Genomic DNA, 24568 nt, shown 5'->3' with positions numbered 1-24568 from the left:
CATGGATAAGTTAATCCGTTCTTTATTTTAAACTATAGTTTTACTCATGGGTAATTTTAAATATGTTTATGTATGTGCCATGTTGTGGCGGTGCACTAATGTGGATTCGGTTGGTATGAGTTAAGTTCGTTAGGATACTTATACAATATCAAAAAAATAATTATATGACAACGTAGGAAACAATAGTGACGCTCGTATAAATTTAATAATAAAATTAACATATAAAAAAGGTCGTAACGATAACGATACTAGTCTTCCGCGTGCATTACGCGGTGAATTCAGTCAGTAAGACTTGGGAGTCGCAATGCTGAATTAACACGAATTCAGTCGATATTGACAACGTTCGATAAAAACTGTTTTCTAAAAGGTTAAACCTCTTTTTGAAATATAGTTTTAAAATGTAATTATTTTATAGCTATGAGAGGAACTAAATAAAAGTATAGATGATTTAATTCTAAAATAAAATGTTTCAAAATAAATTTGTATAAATAAATGTACTTTGAAAAAGAAAAAAAACTTATGCATGTTTATTTGATAAAGAAAGAAACTATATTTTCAAAATATGAAAAGCATATATCCTAATTTTCTTTCGGAATATGTTTAAATTTATCAACAATATCTCACTTTAAAATTTAAACTCTAATAAACTGTAAAGTTAATAAAAATATGTATAACTTTATAAAGAGAGTCGGCTTTTATAAAAAAAATTTAATTATGTACATTATATTATGTTTTATTTTATAAGTCGAGTATGATATATTAAAAAAAAAGAAAAAAAGAGAGAACATATAATTGTTTAAAAGAGTAAAAGTAGTATTTGAATTTAAGGGTTAAGTTATTATACAAAGGGGAACAAAAATGAGAAGAATGAGAAAGATTTGTAGCCACACACAATAACTCCTTAAAAAATTGAAAAAAATAATAATAAAAAAATCATAACTCAAAATTAAATAAAAAACGAAAAAAAGTAAAAACACAAAAATGTTTCCACCGTCTTTCTTGTTCTAAAAAAAGAGTGAAAAAGGTCTTTTTGCTTATTATTGTGTTTCAGGTTTGTTTTCGTCATTAATTGTGTCTTTTTTCCTTGATAGTGCATCTTTTTTTCTTTATATTATGTTATATTACTCAACATTGTGCTATATTTTGTTCGGCATTGTGTTATATTTTGCGATCTATTGTGTCTTTTTTTAGTTATAATTGTGTCTTTTGTTCATTTTCGTCATTATGTCTTTGATCTTGCCATTGTGTCTTTTCATCATTTTTGTTTTATTTTTTCGTCAATTTTTTAACGGGAGTGATGGCGGAAACATTTTAGTTTTTTAAATTTTTTCACTTTTTATTTATATTTTGAGCTATAATTTTTTTAATTATTTTTTTTAAATTTATTTTAAGAGTTTTTTTGTGTGGTTACAAATTTTTCTTACACTTCTCATTTTTTGTCTCTCTTTATATTTTAACTTTACCCTTGAATTTAGTTATAAATATAATTATTATTTTAAACTAAAAAAATGAAAGACATTATGGGGTCCATCTTGGTATTACCTAATAAGAAGAGTGAGAAAACACAAATAGTGTTAAACACTACTTTGATAAATATATTTGAATGAACACTATATTGGTAAATAGTTTTTCTACCAACACCATTTTATGAAAAACAACTCGCCCAAAGAACTTAAAAAGGATGCATGACAAAAGAACTTATAAAGCGTGCTACCTGGCTATAGTGTGGGGGTGTTTCAAGTTTCAGAAAATGATTAATATGACACCTCATCATGGATGCCCTAAAGAAGGAAAGACTGATCCACCTCTAACGGGAGGATCATACCTTAATTTGGTCCATCTTGGTATTTATTGGGAGCTTTGTTTCTTTAGGTTTTCCCCAGGCGATCATGTCAACCCCGACCAAAGGCGGCGGAACATGCTGATGTGTAACGATTTCTTATAAGCACAAGACACTATTTAAAGCGACAATATTTAACAAACTCATTTCATTTCACAACATCGAAAATGTCACATAACAACATTCATAACAAGTCATAACAAAATATAGCAAATTAAATATTGTTCATATCCCAAAGGTATTTGTGACGTTTTCTCCACAAGCTCCAAAATCAACTAAGATGTAAACCTGTAACATTACATAAAATAAAGTTTATCAACACAAAGGTTGGTGAGCAATTCATAAGTTTAAGCATATAATATATAGTAAGGAAAAGCCACAAAACTAGTATACGAAACAATAAATAAAAGCAATAGTTTGGATAAAATCGCTAATAGAATTACGTTAGCGACACCTAACTACAAGGGGATGCCAAATAGTCTAGGATTTAATAGTTATCGTTAATTGCATTACGTTAACTACACCTTGCTACAAGGGGATGTCAAGTAGTCTAGGATTTATAGATCAACCAACCAAAAGCGATAAACACATAGGCATATAATCATAGAACACCAAATCGAGCAAGTATTTAAGTAAAGTATACAATAACGTTTGTGGTTTAAGACCCAAGTATAAAACATTTAGTTTAGATAAAATGAAATGTCACCCCCAAAATAAAAGATAGAAAACGGGATATGAAAGTACTCACGTTCAAGTAATAAACTTGATCGGCAAAAGAAGAATAACCGGTGGATGAAGTTTAACGAGCTATGCCTAAATAAAAACAAAAGCCTTGAATTAGGAAGGTTGTTTTGGAAATTATTTAAAATAAAAACATGATGTGTAAATAATTAAAGTAAGGGTTTAAAATGTAACTATTAAAGAATTTATAATAATAACCCTTTAAAATGTAAGTTTACTCGAAACTGGGTTAAAGTATCTAACCTTATCATTTACTTAACCTATGTTAAGTAATAAGGTGGGTAAAATGCAAGAATGCAAGTTACTTTGGGACAAAGATACTAAAACGGGTCTTTAACGAGTGTTCGGGTTGTTGGTTCGGGTCTTGACAAATGGTCAAACCCAAAGTCAACTTTCCAAAATATTAATTGTTATGAGATAACTCATTAAAATATAAAAACACTTAACCAAGTATGTAGTTCTATTGTTTTAGAACTAACAACGCACGTTAAGCGAGTGTTCAGTTTTGTCGGTCCAAACTTTGTTATGAGATCAAGTTGGATCCAACATTTCCAAGTACTTAAGAAAATAATTAAAATCAGTTTGTAAACTATTTTTAAAGAAATATACAAGTCTTGGTAGCTAAAAACACACTTGTGTGTCTTAAGCGAGTAAAAGTCGGTTTAGTTCGGTTTGGTTCGATTTCCATCTTACAAATAGTTCATTGATGGTTTCCACATGCCCAAATATCCAAGAACTTGTATAATAATTTATAATTGAAGAAACTTATGTTTTATAACCAGAAAGTTAACAATAAAGTCTTTAAACAAAAGTTCAGTTTTGGTTCGGTTTCCATCTCCCAATAAGTTCATAGATGGTTTACACATACCCAATATCAAGGAACTTGTACAAAATGATTTTAGAAACTCAAATCTAACATTAAACATGTTTAAACAACTATTTTCAACAAAACTAGTAAGCAAAAGTTCGGTTTACAGTTTAGAGCTATTTACGTTAAACCGAAGCATAGACCCTCAAACTCATAACCATGGAACTTGTAAATAAACTAAAATGAGCAGAAGTTAAGCATGGTTAGTAAGAAATAATAAAGTTAGATAAGTATATATATATATATATATATATATATATATATATATATATATATATATATATATATATATCGAGAACACGAAGTTCTCCATGAAGCCTTGCCTTACGAGGTCCGAAACCTCACCGATCGGAGCCCGAGAAGCAACTACCAAAGGTAACAAGGGGTATTATATTATATATATGTTGTGCCACCATAAACAAGTATTACTAAGGTTAGATGAACAAATTAGAAAGAAAGATTAAACTCAGTTTGACTTTTGGAAGTCAAACACTCAAATACACTTATGAAAATAACCTTGAATCTTTGATATTTAAGAGAGAATTTGGAGTTGTAGCAGAGAATTATGGATGGAAATGGTGGTGTATATATAGGGGAAGGAGTTGGGTCAAATATGGATGATAATAACAAGTATTCACATGCAAAGAGGGTACAAAACAAACACAAAACAACAAAATGCGACCTGCTGATCTGAAACAGGTCGCGATACGCGATGAGTATAGGGGTTCCCCATCGCGTAGCGCGATGGGGCTGGCCATCAGCTTTCCAAAACTTTCAAAAATAGCAGATTTAGTCCCCAGAGTTCGTTTTAAGTGGTTTTTACGCATTTTAAAGACCGAAATGAATGTTTCCAAGACCCAACAAGTGTAAAACAATATTGTAATATAAAATCCATCATTTTGATTATATCATAAGCTTCAGTTTACAAAACGGGTCATTTTACATAATAAACAATTACAAAACGAATACAATTCTGTAAGGCCCCGTTACCGGTGCCTCACATTTGACGTTGGATTTACTCATAAACACAGTTTTCTAAAATCAGAGTTAATTAAAAACTTTCGCGGAATAATAAAATAGTCAACCATTCGTTACAATCATTCATAATTTGTCTTTTTAAAACACAACGTAAAATATAGTGATAAAACATCATAACCAAAATCCTCAGATGCCAGCTTCATCCAACCCTGCCATGTGTCCTCCTCAAGCTAACTGCCTTAATCTACTCACCTGCGTGCATACTAAAAGTCAGCTACGCTGAGTGACTTCTAGTTAATACAATCAACATATAATACATTCTTATATTACATACATATCCTTCTTAGATTTCTTTCATACATACACAAGTATATACTTTTATTCTTACCTTCATACTTTCTTTCTTTCATACCTCATATTTTATCTTTCTTTACATACATACTTATACATTATAAAGAGCCTTTCGCCCTATAACCTCACAAATATTATTAGGGTCTGCCACCCTTAAAGAGCCTTTCGCCCTATAACCTCACAAATATTATTAGGGTCTGCCACCCTTCTTCACATATATTATTAGGGTCTGCCACCCTGTGACAATCGTCAATTTCAGGTTAACTCCGTTAACTCAACTCCGTCAATTCAAACTTAAAGATCATTGAATCTATAACGCACACTTCATTACATTTAAACTAGGGTTTAAATGACGCTTAACACTTACTACATGTGTAGTCTTTCGGGATTTGCACCGAAACGCAAACGAGTTGACGCAAACGGTTGATGAATAAACGAAAAACGTCAACATAATAATTATGTGATAATTATGTGTTAACATATGTGTTACTTGATTATATTGTGTGTAATGCTAGACAAGAAACAAGAACTAAGTTAGTTGAGTTAGAGAAACAACAATTGAAAGTGGAGGGACTTGAGTGTAACTTGTTATGTTTATAAATATATCCTTAATAACTTAACCCTAACTATTATTATTATTCTCCCAAGTCCCGATCGGAACCTCTAACCCCAAACCCTTGGCTGCCGTCGACTTTACACACATATACAACCCTCAATTCAAGCTTTTGATTGAAGAACTAGGTGCTAGGAAGGTATAATTGATCATCCTTTACATCCTTATTGCTTGATTTTGATGTTTAATGGGTTAATTGAAAACCCTAGCTTGACCGATTTCATGTATGTATAGTTAATATGATTTGTTGTTGATTGGATAACGATTTGATAACTAGATTGAATGTTGTTGCATGTTAATTGTTGTGTCTATGATTGGAGTTCAAACAAAAACCCTAATCATGTATGTAATGGGTAATTGATGTGCGTGGATGGTGTTTATGGAGTTTAGAGTGTTATATGAATGCATGATAGTTCATAGGTTGTTAATATATTGAGTTTGGATGCAAACAGTTTCTGGACAGAATGTGTATTTGATGTTTAAGTGACTGTAACGAAGTGTAAATGTGAAAATTGGTTGGGATTATTGGTACTACAGTAAACTAGGTTGAGTCTAGTTTCTATAGAGTATAAATTTGTAATTTTTGGACAAGTAAAGGTTAACTTTTATGATTTTACAAAAACGTTGTGCAAAGCTGAGCTGTTAGACCTGCTGTTAGGTTGTTTTGTAAATGTTATATCTCATGAACTACGAGACCAATTGGGTTGGTTCCACTTCTGGAAGTTGACTCATTGAGTTAGGAACCTAACCCAAGTGGTCTTGCATTTATTGGATTTTTCGTTTAACGGAAATTGCAAATAACATTCTGTTGCGCATGAACTTGACTGTTATGAGTTTGCTGTAATGATTTGATGATTGTGAGAAAAATCTGTGGAATAAAAATATAATAAAATATGTTATGGAAACCTAAGACATATATGCTTCTGTGATGATTTTTGGTAAATTAATTGAGATGCTATGATTGGTGAAATAGTACAATCTTTCTAGTTGGATTTCTGTCTCGGTGAAACTAGCTGCTGAGTTGTGTGAAAATGCATGAAACATGATACTTGCTATATAATTGTTATGTTTTGACCAAAATACCCTTGCGGGGAATAACTGCTAATTGATTGTCATACTTTGACCAAATTGCCCTTATGGGGAATAGTTGCTAGTTTATTGTTATGTGTTGACCAAATTGCCCTTACGGGAAGTAATTGCTAGTGATGTACTTTATGAATACGTGACACGTAAATGATTGCTTACACATGTAACGTATCACAAATACATTGTTAAAGTCACACACGATTCACAAACGAAACACGAAACATGTTATGTGCATAGGTATTATGTGCCGGGTCTAGAGACTCGATAATATTCCGACACTTAGAAAAAAAATCTCTTTGTTGTTTTAGAACGCTAGAGAGAGTTTTTCTGTGACGCGCATCTTGGTGATTTAATTTGGGAAATTCTTCGCAAGCAGTGAGTTTCACTTTCCCCTCTTTAAACTGTTTTCAAACGCTTTTCACTTGGGGGAGATAACATACTCCACAACGCATTTAAGATTTTGTTATAAATTATATATCACTTGTAAAGGCTAAGTGGCAAACGAAACATTTGAAGTCCTACACATCGAACCGGTTAATATTTAGAATAGCGAGTCACTGTTGAGTAGTACTACTGGGTTTGACAAACCCCACCCAACGCTAAACTCGACTGGAGGTCGAGCGGGTGTAATTTTGGCTAACACGTACCATGGTCTGGAGGACCTGGTGACAAGGCACTTAATAAACGAGTCAGCTTCGGTGTCGAACACTTAGTAATACTTGCTTTATAGGCTAGCTACCTATAGATATATAATTGACGTAACACTATCTGGTAACGCAAAACACTGTAACGCAAAACGCTGAACGCAAACGCTAAACATTTATTTTTACATAACTTGTGAACTCACCAACCTTGTGTTGACACTTTTAGTATGTTATTCTCAAGTAGCCGAGGCGGATGCGCGGTTTAGGACATGCCTTGCTTGAATACGCTTTTATTATGCAAACTTATTTTTAACGGTTATCATTGGTTTTAAGTCGTCCTGCGTGACGCAACTTTAGATTAAAGGTTTTTACGCTTCCGTATTTAATTACTCGTAAAGGTTTTCATGGTTTTGAAACTTTATTTTATGGTTTGATTATAACTGATGATTCCGATCCTGTTAGTTCACACCCTCTGACGGTAAAACTCTGTTAGTGGATTTTGAGGGTGTGACACACCCTTCTTCACAGATATTAGTAGGGTCTGCCACCCTTTAACGTCAATTCCTTCATATCATACTTCCCTTTTCATTTATATATATTTTACTTACTTTCTTTCATATTCTATAATATGCATACTTCATACATACAACATGCATATTAACAATCACATCATCTAACTATCTCCTGACAGTACAAGCAATATCCGAAGATCGTTCATGTACCATCAAGCATACTTTTATAACAAACACATATATCATAATATGCATACACTTACCACTTAAGGTAAGTGTATTGACTAATCACATCGAGTATGCACACAGCCCCGAAAACATAACAAGGAATGGGGCTAGAAACTCACCTGGATGCGGTTACGTTCACCGTTAATAGTTATTCCCTTCTTGAGCTGTGCACGGCTAACTGTATAATATTTACATGTATCAATTAACTATTGCTACTCATATCGTATTTCTATCTTTATATAACCCACAACGAACAGGGGTCCGGGGGCAGCGCCCCTGGCAGCGGGGTTCTAGGGGCGGCAACCCCTAGCGGGGTCCATGGGGCAGAGCCCCTGGCTGGGGTTAAGCTATTTTCATTAACTGTCTTAACACATTTTCCATTAACATTTTAAGTTATTTTCTAAGTTGGGCATAGTTGCTAAGCCTAAGATAATAGGCCAGTTTGCTTTATATTAGATATGGGTTTAGCCCAACTGTCCATTATGGTATCTGGGCACAACTGGATTTAGGCCCAAATCCCAACAGAATGGGGTGGCCGAAAACATGCCCGAGAACCCCTGTTGACCGAAATCCCAGGTTTGACCGAGAACTCGTGTTTGACCGAGATCCCTACTTGGCCGAGAACGTGGACCGAAATCACAAACTTGACCGAAAACCCTTGTTACGAGTGGGTTGGCCGAGAAAGTGGCCGAGAACCCTCAGTCTGATGTTTCAGCTCATCAGCCTATCTTCTCGTTTCTTTCCTTAGTCTAGTTGCTTGCTACAGGTCCATATCAAGGGTTTTAGCCACTTTTCATCATCGTTCTCAACCGTTTAACCGCCCAATATCATCCCACTATCAAGATTTACCCGTTTCTAGCATAAAGCTAGAACCTTTATCATAAAAACGTTCTTTAAGCTAGACCTAGGGTTTCCTTTGTCACACCCCCATCATAGGCCTAGGCGTGTGACTCGATAGTTGGTACCACATTTGTAAATAAATAAGAGTTACGGTTAATTAGTGGAAGACTTGTAAACTTAAGGATCAAAGTTATAAAATATTTACATTACAAAAGATGGAAACAAGTTTCATTTGTGTTTACTTGTTTTAAGTTTACAAAACCACCATTTTAGTTATATTAACATTTAACAAAAATTATCCGAGCCATCGGATTCTCGAGCCTTCGTCCTTTAGCTCTAATCTTGGTTACCTGCAAAATTTTATAAAACTACGTCAGCAACGAATGCTGGTGAATATGCTGACGCGAAAATATTTTCTTTTACTTTGTTACCCCTCGAGGGTTACGCATGCCTCGGCCCATCTTGGCTTAGGAATAACAAAGTTAAAACAATATCATTATAAACTCGAGCCTCTACCTAGGTCACCCTAGCAAGACACCGCAGCGTCCCGACGTACTTAGGTACCATAACTATACAAAAGGTCATTCTCACTCGAACATACTTTGGTTCGGCCCATCGTGGCTGGAGGTTGTGACCAGGCGTGGTGCGATGTGCCCACCGCATTTTTCCACATATGTAAGGATCCAGACAAACGTATACTACAGCCTGAGGGCTAGGCTTTTTCTCTTATTAATAATGTTTTTAGAGACACTTAGTCTCATGTAAAGTTTTACACATAACACGTTTGTTTATTTGAAAACAAGTTTGTAAAAGTAGGGCGTATTCACCTTTGATCGGGATCGGTTTCCAACACCGTCCTTGCGTAATCTTTCTTGCTATCTCGCACTTATAGTACGAGTATAACTTTTATTAGTCGGATATACAATCCGGCTTAAGACCTTTAGTCTTATTATCTCGATGAACCTTTAGTTCATTTCTTTTACTTTAAAACCTTTAGTTTTAAAAGCAATATTTATAAACCTTTAGTTTATTATAAAAACCCGACGTTTTCTTCTTTTCTAAGAAACGTATTCTTTTTCTTTTATCATATAAGAATATCCCTATTACTTATATAATAATCATAACAAGGATTTATATATAATTCACACATAGATATATACACTTCCATACTTCTTTCTTTATTGCTTTTCCTTGTTATATTACCTTTCTTTTTTATAAACATCGAGTATAATTCCGACTTAGGGCATTAAGCCTTTATAATATTTTATCATTATTTTAATCGGGTAGTAAGCCTTACCTTTCCTCGGCTTAATATTTCCTAGATACTCGAGCAGCACTTCTACGCCACTTAATCTTTTCAACACTCGCTTTGATCGCCACTTCACTTCGGCACGCTTCTCGAGACACCAACTTTTCACGGCACGCACTTCGAGATGATCGTCGGGACGTCGGTACGGGATCACCTTCTTGATCGGAACGTCGTCGGGGAGTGGCACGAATATCCAGGTATGGCACGTTTATTGAGGAATTGGGGCACGGTTTTCGAGGTGGATCGTTGGCACGAATTTCGAGGTGTAGAGAGATGTTTAGAGAGAGGATTGAGAACTGATTTTGGTGTGGTTTATGAAGACCCCGGACCTGCTATTTATAAGCAAAATCTTGGATCCTTTCGCGATACGCGATAGGCCCCTAGTGACCCATCGCGTAGCGCGATGTAGCTTTGCATCGTCACCACGTAGGTCTGCCACGTGTTGCTACGTGGCAGACGGTGTGCCACGTGTTAACACGTGGCGGACGATGTGCCACGTGTCGGGACACGTGGCGAGAGGTGTGCCACGTGTGGACGCGTGGCAGTCTTGTGCCAGAGGTGTCGGGACACGTCATCACGATACGCGATGTCGTAGGTTCAACCAGTGATCGCATATCGCTGTTGACCCCTTCCAGAAGGTTTGACCAAGCCCCATCGCGATACGCGATGGCTTGTCCCTTGTCCCCATCGTGTAGCGCGATAGGAGAAAAAACAGATTTTTCATTTTTAACTTTGGAGTTTGAATTTGGCAGGATTAGTCCCTTAACTTTGGAGAGTTGTCATTTTTGGCCCAAAATTCCCGTGATGTTACATCCTTCATAAACCGTATCTAGCCATGGGTATATTACGTCCATTTTTAGTCATCAAGTTGTTAACTTTATGTTTTATCTAGACCCGATCTTGTCTATGTTCAAGTTTCATGGCTATCCGTTCATAAAAGCGTAAGCTTTAAGATCAAGAACATACCTTTAATCATTTTCTAGGTCACGGCTAGCTTGGTTATGAGCTTGGATCTTGTGACTAGATCGAATATAGAGGATAGATCGATGATCTTGGCTCGTTTGATCTTGGATTTCACTTTCTATCTTGCGGCCGAAAAAAGAAAGGGTTTGTGTGTGTTATGGAGGTGTAGGGAGAATAAGATGGATAAGTTGGTTGAAAATGGAAAGATTTAGGGTTTAAGGGGTATTTATACTGTCTTAAGCCCATAGACCTAAGGCTCATCTTTCCTTTTTATTCTATGATTAATTCATCTAATTAGCTTACTTATCTCACCATCCTTTATTATTATTTTATTTACCATCTTAAGTAAACTTGTCCATCAAAGAGATAATATATAAAATATTATTTATTGAAATTTTGGGATGTTACATATTCGAGATCCGAAATTGACGAATGTCACAGATCATATGATTCTTTCTATTACGGCAGTCTTTCTCTTATTACATTTTCATTGTTGACATTGGTTACTCCCATTGACCCTATTGGATGATATGTTGAGTTTATTTTGGGCTGAAGAAGACGTCTACCGAGGCTTCCTTCTATGCATTTTGTATTTGCTCTAAGCTTTGACTATGTACCCTATCTGTATTCACTCACATTCTTAGGTTTGTCTTCTTCCATACTGAATACTACGTTTTCCTTTCGTGTGATCTTATTGTTGCTTCAAGGTAAGGTGGCTGTGTTTTCCTTCCGCAATCATACGTCTGAATATGTTAACTTTGACCACGTGACTTTTGTTGATTTTTTCGGTTACTTCACATTTTCTAAAATCTAATACAATAAATCGACAAGGATATTTGAGCAGGGGTGTGCTTACGGGTCAAACATGCGAGACCCACTCTAGTCCCGTTTAGTGGTATTCTTAGGACCTAGGACCTGACTCTGCTGTAAATAATTGAGTTTGATCGGTTCGGGTCTCACTCGTCTTATCCGGTTTTTGTAAAGAGAAACTGGTTAAACCCATGAGACTCGACCTGGACCCGTTTAATAATATTCTTTGAACCCGAGAACCGATCCTATTGTAAATAACCGGGTATGATATGTGTCGAATCTCACGAATCTTACTCGGTTTATGTTCACCTTAGTATTTGAGTTTTTTCCCTTCTTAATACATAATAATTCAAAATATATTATTATAATTGAAATGAAATATTACAAAATCCCATGACCATTAGCCAAATTCAAACAAGAACTACAAAATGTAAAATGTACATACGTTTGAGCCCGCATTGGCCAAGGGTTATTCAATACGGTAAATTGAATCGACTGTGAACTTTCCAATATTGCCCAAAATTCTTGGAAAATGGAAAGGAAATGCGGATTTAAAGAAATAATATATCACTTTTGTAACAATATTATTATTACTTTTTAGTTTCTATTACCCACTGACCGAACTTAGTAAACACAAAAGTGATACTACGTTTTTATCAATTCATCGTCATCATACTTAATATATCCTACCAATAGCAAAACTATGACTAGGGCTGGGCAACGGTTTAGAACCGCGAGAACCGAATCGGAACCGAAAATAAGTGAAAATAGAACCGGAACCGGAACCTATTATAGTAAACCGGTTCGGTTCCAGAACCGCTAAAGCCGGTTCTCGCTAATCGGTTCTAGCTAAAATCGGTGCGATCATTTATTTATTAAATGAGTTATGCAAACTTTCCAAATTGCAAAACAAGTTTATACAATTGTATGTCTTCTTTCACGGTAAAACTAATTTAGTTTAGAACATGAACATCCGTTATATTTTTTATTAAAACTTATGTATTTAAGTTAAATAAATCATTAGCAACGATAGATTAATGGAAGATCATATCATTTTATATTAAATTACCTTGATAGCATAAATCAAAATTGATCATGCTAGTACTTGAACGTAAAGAAAGAAGATTTAAATTAAAAAAATGATTGAATGGATGCCGGTTAATAAGTCACTATATAAAAAATGGGGATTGGTAAATTTATTTAAAACGTTTTGAATATTCCGGTTCTTCGGTTCCAAGTGTAGAACCACCGGTTTTACCCCCGGAACCGAACCGGGAACCGTTTAATGCAAATTCTGAGAACCGAGAACCGAACCGGTACACACATTAGCGGTTCTGAGTCACCGGTTCGGTTCCGGTTCCTCGGTTCTGACGGTTCCGAACCGTTTTTTGCTCACCCCTAGCTATGACAGGGTCTGAGGAGGGTAAGATGTAGACAACCTTACCTCTACCCCATAGGGATAGAGAGATTGCTTCTGGTGAGACCCCCGACTTGATAATAGTTTTGCATCAAGCCTTGGACATAAGGCATGTAGCACTCAATCATCGGGACACCGGCTGATTGGTGCATGCACCCTTGTCTTTCGGCTATCAACGCCACCACATGATGCCCGATTAACTTTCCGCCACTTTTAACGTTATTTCACAAGATTAGTAAAATAACATCAAAATTAGTGCAATTTCTTTTGCACCACTTTTAACGTTTTTTTCATTTCAAACCACCAAATAGTAGCACAGATAGTTAATAACCTTATAGGAGTTATAGGGTATGTCTGGCAAAACTAGCTGATAGCTGTAGTTGGAAGCTGCTAGCAGATAGCTGGAAGTTGGTGCTAGAAGCTGTAGCTGGTAGCTATTAGCTGTAACTTTTTAGAAATATTTAGGTGTTTGGTAGAGTAACTAGAGCTATTAATAAAACTAGTTGGGTGCTCGCACGATGCACTGTTCTAATCCGAAACATATTCTGACTTGACCCCTTTCGAATCAAAACCGTACCAACATGAATCGAACTAAATTAGCCCTTTTTGCATCGACTCGTTCCGACCCTAATTTGGTTTTACATGTGACCTGGGCTTGCCTGACTCGACTTGTTGTCGATTCTAGCCTAGATTCACATAATATGTTAAGTTTTTAAAGTTAAAGAAGTATAACAATATGATACTCAAATTAAAAAGAATAAAATGCTTATTTTTATGATGTAATTTCTTTAAAAAAAATATTAACATGTGAAAAAGTTATGGTATTTTCAAAAATCATGGTGGGTAGTTGATTTTGAATATGAGTTAAATATGTAATTATTATATGAATTAACAAAAGACGATGGAAGTTCAAGTACCAAAATTGTAAAATTTGAAATACTAAAAGGTTGTAGCTTTTTTCTAAACGCCGATAGTTGGAGTTTTAGCTTCAAATTTTTTCTCCTAACCTAAAAGCTTCAAGCTACTCTAACCAAACAAGACTTTTCATTAAATATGAACTTTTTCCTAAAAACTTTTAGCTTAAAACCCTTAAAAGTTCCTAAAAGCTCTTTGCCAAACATACCGATAAACTTCTCCTTAAATAAGTTATTATTATTACTTATTATGAGAGATTATTAACCGAGATCTTCCAACTTTACGTTTCTTCTTGATCTTCTTTGAGCCTCCAACGTAATCTTTGATGTGGTGTAAAATAAAAGATGATGTATATGTTAATTAATATAACAAAAAAAATAATTTATAGTAAAAGCACATCGTATGGATTAATGGACAACAATTTCCCCCCCTAAATTATCACCTAAATTATTTGTAGAGTCGTCGCTCTAAAAACCACATAATCAACTAACTTTTAAAATCATAACCCGCCATTTATAGTTTGTTTTTAATTAACCTACTAAATAACAAATGAAAATGCGGTTGCAATTGCAGGTGGTATTTAGGATGGAAGCAATTCATAATGGTATGGGCGGTTTATTCCTCCTTCTTCACACCTTTGGAGTTCGGGTTCTTCCGAGGTCTGCCGGAGAAGTTATTCCTCCTCGACATTGCCGGCCAGCTTGCTTTTCTCATTGACATTTTCCTGCATTTCTTCGTTGCCTACAAGGACCCTCACTCCCATCGCCTTGTCTGCTCTCATAATCGAATCGCACTTTGGTCGGTATTTCTTCTTTAATTCACTATCAATCATTCCTTTTGTTTATAACTCGAATCGCCTTGTTGCAGCTACTTAAAATCTCGCTTCTTACTTGATTTTCTCGGTTGTTTGCCCTTGGACGCCGTTTACAAGGTATTTTTTTTCTTACTGTACTTCAATTCGAGTGGATTCAATCATGTTTGATTCCATTCGAGTTTTGTTCAATTAGGCCGTTTAACTTGTTTTAATTATATTTGATTCAAGTAGGCTTGATTATGTTCAGTTAGGTTTGGTTCAGTTCGATATGATTTAGTACAATACAATTCAATTTGATTTAATTCAATGCGATTGTATTCAGTTTGATTTATACAGGAGTGGGTATATTTATGTTATTTAATTGAACAGGCTTGTAACAGAGAAGAAGCTGTGAGGTACCTGCTGTGGATCAGGCTAAGTAGGGCTCTCAGAGTGACCGAGTTCTTTGAGACATTGGAGAAAGATATTCGAATCAACTACCTGTTCACCAGAATCATAAAGCTTTTTGTTATTGAACTCTATTGCACACACACAGCTGCATGTATCTTCTACTACCTTGCCACCACACTGCCTCCAACTAAAGAAGGTTACACATGGATTGGGAGCTTGAAGATGGGAGACTACAGTTATTCCCAATTTAGAGATATAGACTTGTGGACACGCTATATAACTTCCCTATATTTTGCCATTGTCACCATGGCAACTGTTGGTAAGTGAGCCAACACATCATCTTGTTCATCATTACTACCACCACTATCATCTTCTCCCATTGAAACTGCAAATTAAAGAATGTTCTTTATTGGATGTAACTGATATATATCATTTATTGCAGGTTATGGAGATATACATGCTGTGAACAATAGAGAAATGATATTCATAATCATCTATATTTCAGGTGACATGATTCTTGGTGCTTATTTACTAGGTAACATGGCAGCACTAATTGTGAAAGGATCAAGAACAGAAAGGTTTAGGGATAAAATGACAGACTTGATCAAATTTATGAACAAAAATAATCTTGGGAGGCAGATAAGTAAAGAGATCAAAAGCCATGTGCGGTTACAATACGAGACCAACTACAATGAAGCTGTTGTTCTTCAGGATATCCCAGCTACTTTCAAAGCCAAGGTGTTATATATACGTTAATATATATATATACACACACACACACACACATATATATATATATATGGGAGGATCATGCTAAAACCAAAGTTTCTTAGGAAGAGTATGAATAAATTATAGCCATTGATTCATTGAATCATGTTAATCAATGACTGAGATTTAAAGTTACCAAAAACTGACATAGTTTCTTAGAATTACTCTTTCACCATTATAACCGACATAGTTTTCTAGAATTGTTCATTCACTATAGGTTGTAATGCCACATGTCAAAAATCTATTGGTTCTTACTATTTTTAGGAAACTCCTTTTTTTTATTTGAACCATTAAATATATATATATATATATATATTATACTAATGTTTTGTGTTTTACAGATATCACAAAAGTTATATGATCCTTATATCACAAAAGTTCCTATTTTCAAGGGTTGCTCTCTTCCATTTATCAAACAGATAGTAAGTTGTTTGTCAATAAATTTCCAATGCGATGCAAACTTTGTTCTTCATTTTGAGGACGCAATTGATTGTTTGGTTATCTGGATGTCCGTTAACATGCCATGTTTAATTTAAAAAGTGATATTTACATGTTTATCACCTCAACAGACTTACATTTGTACAAAAGTATTTGCACTAACAACAATGTAAGACACTAATGTTTCTCATTTATAATTTATTTAGTTCTTTAATATTGTAGGCGATTAAAGTTCAGGAAGAACTCTTTCTTCCTGGAGAAGTGATTATTGCAGAAGGAAATATAGCAGAAAAGCTATACATAGTTTGTTATGGGAAGCTGGTATGAGTTTTAGCTATACAATTATTCAGTTATAAATGGGTCGATTCGGGTCGGTTATAAAACAAAATAACACTAAGTGGCATAATATTGTTGTATAGGAGGATGTGGAAAGAAGTGAGAATGAAGTAGAGACATGTGTTAGGATATCGGAAACTTGTAGCTCCCTAAATGAATTGTCAGTTCTTTGTAACATTCCAGTACCTAATACAGTTCGTGTTGCTGAGCTGTCAAAGCTATTGCAAATTGATAAGCAATCTCTTATAGATATACTAGAGATACATTATCAGAAAAGCTATACATAGTTTGTTATGGGAAGCTGGTATGAGTTTTAGCTATACAATTATTCAGTTATAAATGGGTCGATTCGGGTCGGTTATAAAACAAAATAACACTAAGTGGCATAATATTGTTGTATAGGAGGATGTGGAAAGAAGTGAGAATGAAGTAGAGACATGTGTTAGGATATCGGAAACTTGTAGCTCCCTAAATGAATTGTCAGTTCTTTGTAACATTCCAGTACCTAATACAGTTCGTGTTGCTGAGCTGTCAAAGCTATTGCAAATTGATAAGCAATCTCTTATAGATATACTAGAGATACATTATGCTGATGGGAGGATCATTCTAGACAACCTCCTTGAGGTCAGTTACTTATGTTTAACATTGTAATGATTTCAGAGTATTTATTTAATGCAATTGCGAACAATTAGCTTCTAAGTTAGAATTTCTTTTCTGATATCTCATTTGAAGAAATTGATCCATGCACGTGCTAATATGAAGGCTAGTTAACGGTTACTTTATTTTGATTAACTCAAGTTTGTTATAGTCCTGATCTTATGTGATCAGTTGAGTCCTTTCCTATTTTCTAGTTTAGTTACGTTATAAATCTCTTTATTTAAGAGAGTCTTTGATTGTTGATGTATTTTTCAAGTTTATCAATAATAAAGCCCTAGCCTTCAAAGTCAATATCATATTCTTAATACCCATCTGATATCCATCAAATTGGTATCAGAGCAACAACTTACGATACTTTATCATTCTTATTCCTTACCCAATGGCTGATCATACGAGCACTCTTCCAACTGCTGCTACTCCAATTCCCATATTCAAAGGAGAAGGTTATGAATATTGAAGTATACGCATGAAGACGATTTTAAGATCTCGTGATCTTTGGGACCTGGTTCAAGATGGTGTTGATGATAAAGAGAAAGATGCTGCAAAACTCAAGAATGCTCAGAAACATGATGCTCATGCAATGGCTATCATTCAAAAAGCCGTGCATGACCAATTGTTCTCTAGGGTTGCAGCAGCTTCAACGGCCAAAGAAACGTGGGAGATTCTCAAGATGGAATTTGAAGGAGATTCACAGGTTAAAGCTGTGAAATTGCAGGGACTTAGGAGAGACTTTAGAGAATCTCTCCATGAAAGAAGGTGAGCCAATTGGCGACTACTTTGGGCGTCTTTTGGCTTTGGTTAGCCAGAAAAGAGCATTTGGAGAAACCATTGGCAATCAAACGGTGGTTGAGAAGATACTTAGGAGCTTAACTCCTAAGTTTGATTATGTTGTGCCATCAATTGAGGTGGCATATGACCTGTCCACTCTCACCCCAGTCAAACTCAATGGGTGCCTTCAAACTCAAGAGGAAAGAATTAACAGTAGAATTCCTGAGAAGAAGAATGAAAGTGATGAACATGCCCTTCAAGCAATGCATGATTCCAGGGGTAATGGGTCAAGAAGCAAAGGCCAACTCTCCTTTAGGGGAAGAGGCCGAGGAAGAAGCGGCCAAGACAAGTCTAAGATCCCTCATTGTACCCATTGCAACAAATATGGGCATTTTAAAAAAGATTGTTAGTACAACGATGAGCAATCCGCAATTATTGCCAAAGAAAAAGACGAAAATGAGGAAGATGAAGAAAGACTATTCATGGCAATCACTGATGACAAGTTTGTCTTGGTGAATGAAACTAAGAAAAGAAGTAACAACAACACTCTCTGGTTCTTAGATTCAGGAGCTTCCAATCATATGATTGGCTGCAAAGAGAGTTTCACTCATCTTGATGAAGGCTTCCAAATGATAGTTCGATTAGGAGACATGGAGGAACAAACAGTTCTTGGAAAGGGAACGGTAAAGATTGAATCACCAAATGGTAATTCTAGATTTTTAGATGATGTTTATTATGCTCCTTGGCTTGGTTATAATCATTGTTGTTTAATGATGACCAATGTGTCATTAAAAGTAAATCCAATGGCTTAACTTTAATGGTTGTCCCAATTCAAAACAATAACATGTTTTTTTTTTATGCCAATAAGTCAGGAACCAACACCCACTCTATTGATTCTCCTATTGATGAAGTTTCAATGCTTTGGCAAAAACGATATGGCCATTACCACTTCCAAAGCTTGAAACTTCTTCATGACAAGAGAATGGTGTTTGGCTTACCCACTATTCAACATGCTGAAAAATGTCAAGACTGTGTTGTTGGTAAGAAAAGTAGAGAATCATTTCCGTATAAGTCTTGGAGAGCCACAAGGAGACTAGAGCTAATCCACACCGATCTTTGCTGAGCCATGCAAGTTCCTAGTCTTGGAGGTAGTTACTATTATCTACTTTTTATTGATGATTATACGAGAATGTGTTGGGTGTATTTTGTAGCTAACAAGTCATATGTGTTTGCTAAGTTTAAAATTTTTAAGCTTATGGTTGAAAAAAGAAGTAGATGCCACAATCAAAGTCTTAAGATCAGATAGACGAGGCGAGTTTTTTTCCAATGAATTCAACGAGTTTTGTGAAAGCCATGGCATAAAAAAAGATCTAACTGTTCCATACACCCCTGAACACAATGGGGTGGTTGAAAGAAAGAATAGAACTGTAATGGGCATGGCTAGAAGTATGTTGAAGCACATGTCTATGCCTAATTATTTTTGGGCAGAGGCTGTGGCCACTGCTATCTATCTCATTAATATTGCTACTACAAAGGCCGTAAGAAATCAAACTCCTTATGAAGCTTGGTACAATAAAAGACCCTCGGTGCATCATCTAAGAGTGTTTGGGTGTGTGGCTCATGCCTTAGTCCCTTCTCAATTCAGAAAGAAGCTTGATGACAAGACGGAGAAATGCATATTCATTGGGTACTCCCAACAAAGCAAAGGGTATCGTCTCTATAATCCTCTCACCAAGAAATTTCTCACACGAAGAGATGTGACCTTCATTGAGAAAGAAAAATGGCAATGGGAAACCAATGCAACTTAACATCCTCATGCCTACATTGATCCTTTTCCTATTGAACCTGGAAACATTAGTCAACCTTCTAGCCCTTCACAAGCCTCATCAACTCAGCCTTTTACCAATAAAATCACTTAACCTATTCTAACAATAACCAACCTAATTCTCATACTACTACATCCAGCTCCACAAATCACAACACTCAAACCACAATAGCCTCTCAAACTCATGACTATCCTACTTCAGCAGCTTCATCCAATCACCCACAACCTAACACTACAACCTCTTCCAGTCACAATTTATCCTATTCTCCATCACCTCTTCCCAAGCTAAAACCTCTTGATGATGTATATGCTTAATCAAAAGAAGTAGAAACTTTCTATGAAGAATGTGACTTCTATAAGTGTCAAATTGCCTTGAATGTTGCAGACCCTACAAACTATGATGAGGCAGCTCACTTGAAGCATTGGAAGGAGGCTATGGCTGCTGAATTGAAGGCTATAGAGAGAAATGAGACCTGGAAGCTGGTAAAGCTTCCCCAAGACAAGAATTTGGTGGGCTTAAAATGGTTGTTTAAAACAAAGGCCGGTCCTGATGGGAAGATTCTTAAGCACAAAGCTAGGCTGGTTGCTAAGGGATACTCCCAGAAACAAGGGATAGACTATCAAGAGACATTTGCCCCTGTGGCTCGGTTTGAAACTATAAGGGTGGTTCTTAGTGTGGCAGCTCAAATGGGGTGGAAAGTTCATCTATTGGGCGTCAAATCTGCCTTTCTCAATGGTAATTTGACTGAAGACATCTATGTTGAGCAACCACAAGGGTATGTTGTGAAAGGAAAGGAAGAGTATGTTTATAAATTACATAAGGCCCTATATGACCTTAAACAAGCTCCAAGAGCTTGGTACTAAAAAATTGATGGTTACTTCATCAATAATGGGTACAAACGAAGTGAAAATGAACCTACTCTTTATGTGAAGTCTGGTGATAATGTAATGTATGTGTGCTTGTATGTTGATGACATAATCTGCACTAGTCCTTGTGGCAGACTCATTGCAGATTTCAAGAAGGGCAAGAATGAGATGTTCGAAATGACTGATATGGGTCTATTAAAGTTCTTCTTAGGACTGGAAATTAAACAAACTAAGCATGGTTTGTTTTTGGGGCAACAAAAGTATGCTTTAGGGCTGCTCAAGAAGTTCGGATTAAAAGATTGCACTGCTGAAGATACTCCTATGAACTCAAGTGAAAAACTAACGTGTGAAGATCAGGCTGACAAAGTTAATGCTGCAAACTATAGAAGTTTGGTTGGTGGTCTAATTTATTTAACTCACACAAGGCCCGATCTGGCCTATGCAGTGAGCATGGTTGCTAGATACATGCAATCTCCATCAAAACTGCATTTGGGGCTGCTCGAAGAATAATAAAGTATGTTGCTAGAACCTCAACTTTTGGTCTTTGGTTTGGCTAAAGGTATTAAGGTTGAATTAGTTGGGTTCACTGGTAGTGACTGGGCTAGCTGCGCTGATGATAGAAAGAGTATATCTGCCCATGTGTTTAATCTTGGAAGTGGTGCAATCTCATGGAGCTCTAAAAAAAGGCTACAGTTGCTCTCTCTAGCACTGAAGCAGAATATATAGCCTCCACTGCTGCCACGTGTCAAGAAATTTAGCTAAGAAGAATTCTTAGCTGATCTTGGGTTTGAACAAATGGAAGCTACAGCTATGTACTGTGACAATCGGTTTACTATAAACTTAAGCAAGAATCTTGTAATGCACAGGCGATCAAAACATATTGAACTCAAGTATCATTTTATTCGTGAAATGGTGGCTCAAGAACAAGTGAAGCTGGTTCATTGTAATACTCATGAACAACTTGCAGACGTGCTGACTAAGTCCCTCTCTCGAGAAAAGTTTTTCTACTATCGGTATTGGCTTGGAGTAATGGAACATGAATCAAGGGGGGATGAAGAAAATTGATCCATGCACGTGCTAATATGAAGGCTAGTTAACGCTTACTTTATTTTGATTAAGTCAAGTTTGTTAAAGTCCTGATCTTATGTGATCAGTTGAGTCCTTTCCTATTTTCTAGTTTAGTTACGTTGTAAATCTCTTTATTTAAGAGAGTCTTTGATTGTTGATGTATTTTTCAAGTTTATCAATAATAAAACCCTAGCCTTCAAAGTCAATATCATATCCTTAATACCCATCTGATATCCATCATCATTTGTTGTTATCAGGGAAAACAAACACGCCTCCGTAACAAGATATTGGAGTCTGACTTGACACTACATGTAGCAAAACATGAATCTGAGTTGGCTTTGAGGTTAAATTCTGCTGTTTTTAATGGTGACCTCTATCGTGTAAAGCGTTTGGTTGAAGCTGGGATAAATTCTAACAATACAGATTATGATGGAAGATCACCATTGGTATTAGTTCCAAAATTATTTTTATTTTTAAAAACAAATCTGATAGTTATTTTAGATGCTTTATCATTTTCTGTGAAATAATTAATCACGTACAATTTCATAGAAGAATAAGTATATGTGCCATTTTAAAAAAAAGGTCACTCTCTCAGTTTGCAGTATGAAGAAAAAATAAATACATGAAATGTCTTCAAATATATTTAAGTTAAACACAAAAACTACAAGTTTTCTCTCTCTTCTAATATATACCGGTTTCTTAATTGAGTCGATTTATATTAAATAACAAATAATATTTTAGCTTTGATAATTACGTCTAATAATTTGTTGCTTAGTGAACATTTTTCTTCTCAAGCAATGCGAGTAAATAAACAATTATCTAACACTACATACTAATGATCTATTCACAGCATATTGCAGCAATCAAAGGATTTGTAGACCTCGTTCAGTTTTTCTTGCAGAAGGGAGTAATAATTAATGCTACGGGTAAGTTTTTCTTTGCAATTAATGCTACAATATTTAAAATGGAGATGAAAATTTAACCCGTGTAGTTATAAATGGGTTGACCCAGGATGTGTTTTATCTCAAGCGTGTCAAACACATTACAACCCAAATAATCACTGAATGTGTATTGTCATGTCAAAGCACACTTACCACCTCTCAGTTCAAAGATATATTGTTATGGTTGTTGTAATAAAAATGGTTTATTTGCGACCTCTAATGTAGATAATGATGGAAATACTCCATTATTTGAAGCAATCAAGAATGGTCACGATATGGTGGTTTCTATGCTTGTGGAAATGAGCAATGCTGGAAACTGTCTTTGTACAGCTGTTGCAAAGGGGGACATCGATTTTTTAAAACGACTTTTGAATAATGGAATTAATCCGAATTCTAGAAATTATGATCTCCGTACACCACTTCATATTGCTGCTGCAAATGGCTTGTATTCAATGTCTTAGAAGCTGGGGGAAGTGTATTCTCCAAGGACAGGTGTGTTTTATAAACAACTAATTAATAGTTCATTGAATTGTAACTGCTAACTGTTTGGGTTTGTTGTAGATGGGGTCACACACCTCTTGATGAAGCTCGAGTGGGTGGAAGTAAGAAACTAATAAAGATACTTGAAGATGAAATATCAGATAAGATTGCATGATGTTTCTATCTCTATATATTCCATCAATTTCAAATTTCAAGTTATATATTTCCTTTAGATAGTTGGTAATGTTGCTAATTTATGACCGATGATGTCACTGAATTGTTGAAGCAGAAATGCAAATAGAAGAACGACATACGTAGGTTATACACTTGGGAAAAAAAGTAAAACTTTATTACATTTCAAAATTCATAGTTACCTGCATTCACTCGTAACCCCATTTTTTGTCATTGGTTGCACTGCACTCATAGTCAATGTTGATACCTACCGTAAAACTTTGGGTAAAATCTTGGCCAATATGTTGCATCAAATCCTCGACAATTGACAAATCCCGTTACCATTACCCGGTCCAACATTAGGCTGAGGGGTGTGGGGCTTTAGCCGGGGCGCGAGAGCCCCTCCGCTCGCGCCCCCAGGCGCGAGCACCACACCACCGGGGCGCGAGAGGGGCGCGAGAGGGGCGCGAGCACGAAAAACAAAGCAGGCGCAAGGGGGGTCGCGGGAGGTGTATGGCGTAAAGGGACTTGGGGAATGGTGAAAGAGACGTTGGAGTGTTTAAAATGAGCCGTTGGCTCTTTATTTAATAAAAAAAAAATTTTTTTTATTCCTATATATTACCCATTTTATACAACACTTAACACAACTTCAAAAAAAAACCAAACTTACCCATTTCTTTATACAACACTTCCTATATATTACCCATTTCTTTCAAACTTTTTGTTAAAAACATGTCTGGAAATTGGTACCCAAATCTAGATTCAGATTATATTGACGAATTATGGTCGGCACCGGACCAAACAATGTTTTATACAGGGCCGCAAGAAACATCCGGCTTTCAACCATCCAACATACAACCGTCTCCTAACTTTGTTGTTCCAGAGACACAAGAATCACACAGTGATGCTGCGGGACAAAGAAGACGCGTC

The 24568-nt window shown here is 35.7% G+C and overlaps 1 pseudogene across 1 annotated transcript in view; it reads left to right on the top strand.

Moving 5' to 3' along the window:
* Window positions 1–23642, top strand: part of LOC143635488 (potassium channel SKOR-like) — a 57349-nt pseudogene extending 33707 nt beyond the window's left edge. Inside the window, exons 2-12 of the transcript XR_013154065.1 lie at window positions 14689–14913; window positions 14983–15046; window positions 15299–15638; window positions 15762–16057; window positions 16429–16509; window positions 16748–16846; window positions 17264–17485; window positions 22304–22492; window positions 22897–22972; window positions 23213–23479; window positions 23549–23642. The product of XR_013154065.1 is annotated as a potassium channel SKOR-like (transcript). The remainder of the gene's footprint in view (window positions 1–14688; window positions 14914–14982; window positions 15047–15298; window positions 15639–15761; window positions 16058–16428; window positions 16510–16747; window positions 16847–17263; window positions 17486–22303; window positions 22493–22896; window positions 22973–23212; window positions 23480–23548) is intronic.
* The last annotated feature ends 926 nt before the right edge of the window (window positions 23643–24568 follow it).

Source organism: Bidens hawaiensis, unplaced genomic scaffold (genome assembly GCF_021521415.1).
Source record: "Bidens hawaiensis isolate Kalapana, Puna unplaced genomic scaffold, B.hawaiensis_p1.1 tig00000536_1, whole genome shotgun sequence".
Lineage (NCBI taxonomy): Eukaryota > Viridiplantae > Streptophyta > Magnoliopsida > Asterales > Asteraceae > Bidens > Bidens hawaiensis.
Note: the sequence above shows the minus strand (reverse complement) of the source record. Positions and strands in the feature narration are given on the sequence as shown.